Source organism: Saccoglossus kowalevskii, chromosome 19 (genome assembly GCF_978046115.1).
Source record: "Saccoglossus kowalevskii chromosome 19, keSacKowa6.1, whole genome shotgun sequence".
In the NCBI taxonomy this organism is placed as follows: Eukaryota; Metazoa; Hemichordata; class Enteropneusta; family Harrimaniidae; genus Saccoglossus; species Saccoglossus kowalevskii.
The window spans coordinates 3,440,328-3,447,340 of NC_140659.1; positions in this window are offsets into that span (position 1 = coordinate 3,440,328).

The following is a 7,013-nucleotide window of genomic DNA, read 5'->3' on the forward strand; positions in this document are numbered from 1 at the left end:
AATTTAATGGTGAAAGTAATATAATTGATGAACTAACATTTTATACAATTCTTGTATACTTCTCTTCTATTTTTAAATACGTTATTTCATATGTATCCATATTTTTTTTATATAATCTAATCTATGATTTTACGAAAAAGAGTAGCAACACTGCTTCACTCTTATCAATACACATTTCAATTAAAGAACTGAAGATATCATCAGAAAATGAACAATTACCAGTTTTTAACAATAAGTCGAAAATATAACTTTACCAAAAATATTCATGAAAATTAGAGAATTAAAGATATCATCACGAAATGAACCAATGTGAGAGAGGTCCACATGTAGACCTAGATATGTAATATCAAAGCAATTGGACTTTCGGTTTTTAACAAGAAGTTGAAAATGGCATTTTTGACCAAAAATGACAAAAATATTCGCTATTAATAAGGCAAGTGAACATATTCACACAAAATGAACAAATCTGAGAGAGGACCACCCAAGGTACCGTCCTAGAAAGCTTCACAGCTATACAGTTTGTGGTTTTTAAGAAGAAGTCGAAAATGTAAAGTGGACGACGGCGACAATCAGTAATACTATAAGCTACGCTAGACTTCGGTAAAATAGATAGTTAGCTAGACGGTAGAAGCTATAGAAACTGGATACAAGTTACTTTTACTTTACTTCTTTTACTTCCAAATGTGTTGTATTCATTATTTCTCGAATGGAAGATAATCAATTAATTTCTTTCATAAAATTCAATCAATAATCAATTCAAAAGATTTTAATGCATTAAATACAAAAACTAAAAAAAAAGGGGAAAGTATTTTATAGGAATAGGATACATGTAGGAATAAGAAGGTAACATTTTGCCATTGTATTATCAGAAAGAAAGAAAAAAAACACCTTTGGAAAGACCACCAGAACCAATATCTACAAACTGACTGTTTGAATGTATTCGCTTGCAAGGCACTCAAGGCACTAGGCTGATATTTAAATTATAGTGCAATAAACCAAAAAACGGAATTCATTTTTCAAAATTTAAATTGTACATGTTTCATTAGTTTAAAAATGATAAAAGTGGCAATTTGATAAGTTTGAAGTAAGCAATTGGTTTTACAAATTTCAATCAAAACAGTTTGCAATATGAATTTGCACATAAAAAAAACATTTTGTTGTTCAAACTGAGCATGAAATACATGTAGTCGTGGTGCAGTACTTGCTACAAAGAAAGTTCATGACTGCTGATTAAGGCACATCATTTAAAAAAAAGACCAATAGAGTAACAAACCAACTAATAAAAAAAACAGTAACATATCGTCAGACTATCATTTTTTAAAACAATTGACCGATCAAGTTCAAAAAAGAGAAAACATCAGTTGGACTGAACACTATTCATGTATAATTGAAGAAAAGTATTGTTATCCAAATAGTCTTTAATTTCAGTCTCTAATTCTGATATGAGCTTGTAATACTGATTATTTCTTGTCCTAGATTCCACTAAAATATTTCTTTGTACCACATTGTCATCTTGAATTACCCAATAAACAGGTTTAGAATTCAGATGTTTTTATGATGTAATTATAAATCAATTTGCTTCATGCCTGTATCGCAACTATCATGTGTGCAAGAATTCAATTTAACTGGCACATCATCAAGTTCAAATGGGTTATTATATTAAATTGTATTCAGTACCCAAGGAATACAATAGGTAGGTAATTGTAATAGTAAATTTCATGAAAATAACCTGCAGTCAAGTTTTGAAGAGATTTCATATATAAAAATCTGTACATTAAGGTATAATATAGTTTGGTTTAATATTGTAGATAAAATTAAATACTAGTTGCAAAGATTTCATAAATTTAACAGTCTAATTCAACAGAACGTAATCGTAAATATAAATCAGATACATAGAACAATACAATACAAACATTATAAAACTAAGGCTTTGTCAGTGGTTTATCCTATGAAGACAGATTCAAGAGATGATCTGGCGAGTTAAAATGCAGCTTTGGTCATTATATCTAGGTATTTACTATAATGAGATGAAAAGCTATAATAAAAAATACTTGCTCAATAAGTGTTTAAAATGTCAGTCAATTAGTAAGGTAAGGCAATGTAAGCCCATTTCGATATAGAACAGTAACTGAAAATCAATATTCAGAATACTTGGAAACACAAGCAATGTATACCATTTCCAAGCATGTTTAACTGTTCCGATTCAGCACCTTAAATTGTATTGAACAAAAATGAAATTATATTTTAGCTTCATAAGAGTTATTTCGACAGATTAGCAAAAACAAACAGCCGTGTAACCATGGCAATCAAATTATTCTTGATTCACTCATTTAACTGCTGTATAAAATACAACTAATCTTCCAGCTAAACAACATGCAGACTGTAAAGACTTATTTTTTGTAAGGAGGATCGAGAGCCAGCAATAAACATCAAACGAAGAGGCAATAAGTAACAATGAATAAGTAACAAGTTCAAATGCAGCAATAAGAGATGGTCAGCAGCAAGAACAATGACATTTAAAGCTAATTATAGAAAACTAACATTAGGAACAAAAAAAGAATCTGCCACAGCAATGACAACATTATTGGCGTATGGTTGCATGCCAGCACTTTTATAATCTGGTCTAATAACCAACTGATTTTTTGCAATATCAGAAAAGAGGAGAAACCAGTAGATGAAGAACCAGAGGAAGGTACAATCCTAGAACTACGTGAAGGCGAAGAAAACACTAAAATGGTTGCAATATATACATGTATGCTATGTTTTTGTACATCTTGCAGGCAGTGTGAGTGCATGTTTATTAGAGGCAAGTTGCAATGGACCTTCAGTTGATTCCAGCTGATCACCAGTTGATTATGGTGGACCCTCCAGCCAATTCCAGTAGATCACAAGCAGATCTACTGGATTACCAATCAATCAACCAGAATCACCAGGCGATCTACTGAGATCACTGATGTCCACCAGACATGGATGGCAATGATGGGGCTGCAGGTAATGTATGGTTTACATTACCATTGCTAGTATAAAACATTGGTATTTTTTGCATTTACATAATTTTCTCAGAAGCAAGATTCTTTGAAAAAGATTTCAGGGTAACTTATTCTAAATCAGATATTGAAAATGAAGATGTACGATCGGAGGGAGAAATCGGAGCCTTTGTTGGGTATGTTTGTGGGCATTTTTAGCGAAGTAATGTGTTACACTTGGGTAGTGGTGATTGATTATATTATTTACTGGTTGATTTCATTTATTTAATTCATTACTTTTGTTTTGTTTACTGTGACTTTTATGACGACTTAATTTATTATTTAATATTAAGGGCCATGGACTAGACTAGTCCAAATGGACTATTCCTTGGTCCCCACCAGTACTATACAATTTTGTCCTGTACATGAACATGTAAATATTTTGTTTTATACTGGTGAAATAAATAAATAAAAAAAAACAGTGTTGTGGTTCATTTTGCTTGTGATTCATCACATTTTGTCTATAGTGCTGAATATCGGATGTAATAAAAAATACAGATTATGCTGTAGAAAATCGGTGAAGAAAATTGAGAAGATGAATTATATGCAACATTGATGCTGATTATTATGTTTAGAATAAACAATTATTTCAATACCAGGAATAAGAGGAGGAACAAGCAGAAGGTGAAATTCAGGAACTACAAAAATAAAAAGTAGAATGTGGAGATATGCAACATCAGCGAATTCATCCACACAACACCATCTCAGCCTGGATAGGTGACAGTTTCAGCTACATAAATATAAGCAGCAACAAGGGTAGGACATCAATATGAACACCAACTATGACAGCCACAACATCATTTAAATGGTAATTATAGAAGTGGAAACAACATAAAAAGCAGCAAAAAGCACTGTTTTTATAACAATAATACCTGATGAATGGAAGCTGCAGTGATTTGAATTTGGGAATATCATACAAGTAACAGTGAAGATTACTATAATCTGCTAATAAACTATTACTTCTAACCAGGAAAAAGAAGTGGAACCAGTGAAAGAACAACAGCAGTAATTATAAGACATTTTTAAGCAGCAACAAAGGACCTCTAACAGAGCAGGACACTTTCATCTATATGAGCTGCAGCAGCTCAATTAACAGAAATCATCACCACCTCACATTTAAATTAAGCACCACAAATGCAGCAGCAATATCAGTAATGGAATGATATAGAGCAATAATAATGACACCAGTAGTAAGCATGACAATTTGTGCAGATGGCATTAATGGGTATTCGGTATGAAGATATAAAATTCTACAATTTACTACATTAGAAACTAAGTAAATAAAATAATCATAATGATAGTGACCACAAGAGAATGTTTAAAATGTTGACAAGGATTAAAATGTTTTTAAATAGGGCACCAGCGGGTATCCAAGATTTAACCAAGCAGGCCGGGATCACCAACTTATGGTTTTGACCCACAATATGCTGCATAGAATTATATAATTTTATTATTAAAGGCATGTGTAGTGCCGTACATAACATAGGACTTGTTTTTTTGTTCTTTGATTATACAGTTTATTATTATTATTTAACTGGCCATGAAATACCAGAATGTAAGTGCACCAGTTCAAATTATCCCAATCTACATACAGTGACGATTTCATTCATATGGGAATGAAGGCAAAACCAATACGACTCCATGTCCCTATACAAATGAAAAGTTTTTTAACACACTTAAACATTTACTAAAATGTTTTACTAGTCTACCTTTCAATCACATGTACATATTTGCTATCATACTTTAGGGATGGAAAAACATTTGGGCACCTGCATGGCAATTATGATTGTTATGACTGTACGATTCAAAAACATTAAAGTTATCTGGCTTACAGTTTTGGCGTGAAATCGTATTTCGTTCGTTTTGGAAAACCAAGAACCTGTAATAAAAATATCAAACGGTTAGCATCTGTCGCAGAATGTGAATTAACATACAAGGACAGTGCTCTTATGTTTTGTCAATACCAGTTTACATTTAAAGGTTTTATATAGCAGAATAATTTATAATAATCATCTTACCATTGTGATTAATAGGGATTATACCTCACAGGAGGCCGCCTATTCCTTAAGGGATATCGTCGCCCATCAAGCTGTGAATAAGTTAAGACGTCTATTAATATCGCAGTTGGGACAAAAACTTGATTGAATTATTTTAGTGAGTGCACAGGAACGTTTGATGATTTAAACGTCATCGTAAATAAATTTGTAAATGTCATGAAAATATCATTCACAAAAGTAACAATTACACTATGCCACAATGTCTGTTATTCTCATATTCAACTACATCATCCAATAATAAAATACAGGAAAATGTTTTTAGTTGCATCACATATACCTGAACTATAAAATACATGTATGAAACTTACATTCTGGGCAGCCTCCTGTGGGTCATCACGACCAGCGGGTGCTCTAGGCCTTCTTCGTCGCAATGGAGTATTCGGACACCCACTGGCCGTGTGATGGTGTTGAAATCTTCCGGTTCTGTGACCTGTTTAAAATAAACAAATGAAATAACAGTCAAGTCAGGGGAAAACTACAACATTGGATCTGATCACTAGAAATATTCATACCATTGTGACTTGTAAAAACACTAAGTTTAAATGAAAATAGCCCAAGCACAATAGCCAAATATTTGATAACATGTTGAAACTGATGTGAATATGAATATACATGTAATTTTAATCATGGTCGCAGGGGTAAGAATCTTCAGTACTGATGTGCATCAATAACCCATATGTGATGTTCATGCCAAGTTGGCATACAATCTGCCAAACATGCCTGAAAACTGTTGCTAAGCTCCAATTCTATAATTTCAAATAATTTGAATATTTTCAATTATTTAAAAAAAAAAATTTTAATTAAAGCTGTTGTCTCAATTAGGAATTTTACGGTAACTCTTTTGGACAAAGAATACCAAAGGCAATTAAAAATTGAATTCTTACTATTATGCATTTTTATATGTGAAATTGTGTACATCCTTATCAATGTTTACTACAAGTCATTGAAAATGACACAGTCCCCGTTACATTTTTGAAAGTTCTCTTTGTGCTCGTCATATTAAAGCGGAGGGGTTGTCGCGATCGTGTCCTTGAAACTTGAGTTCCAAGTGGCGTATACAACAGATTGTTTATTTACATCAAAACCGTGTTCCGTGTAGTAGTAATATGGCCAAAAATAAAAACGGCCCTTATTTGGCCATTGTTGATCTGATTATGAAACACACTGATATGTATGATGTATGTGCCAAATACAAATAATGGTACATAAATTGTGGAAATATAGTAGCAAGGCCAAAAAGTCAGATGGCTGTCAATCAGCCATATTTGACCAGATTTTGAAACAAATTGTCATGGACATGCATCCCAATATGTTAACAGTACATGTATGTGCCAAATTTGAATGAAAACTGACAGAGCACGTCCAAGATTACCGCATGAAAAAAAACAAGATGCCTGCCAGTCGACCATCTTTGATCCAATTGCGAAATAAATCGTCATGGACATGAATCCTAACATGTATAATCTATGTACCAAGTTTGAATGACAACTGACAAAACATGTCCAAAATACAACGTTTTCAAAAAACAAGATGGCTGCCAGTCGGCCATTTTGAATCGAATCGCTAAACCACTGCATGTGCATATGTCCCAAATAAGGTACTAGGCACATGCAAAGAATGAATGGAATCGATCCACAGGATTCTGAAATATGACTCTGGACAGACTGACGCACGGACACACGGACGGACAGACTCAGGAACTCACGGACGATCAGGGACATGTATCCTAACATGTGTGATCTATGTACTAAATTTGAATAAAAACTGACAGGCATGTCCACAAAACTACATTTTCAAAAAACAAGATGGCTGCCAGTCGGCCATCTTTGATTCAATTGTGAAATAAATCGTCATGAACATGTATACTAACATGTATATTCAATGGACCAAGTTTGAATGAAAACTGACAAAGCATGGCCAAAATACAACA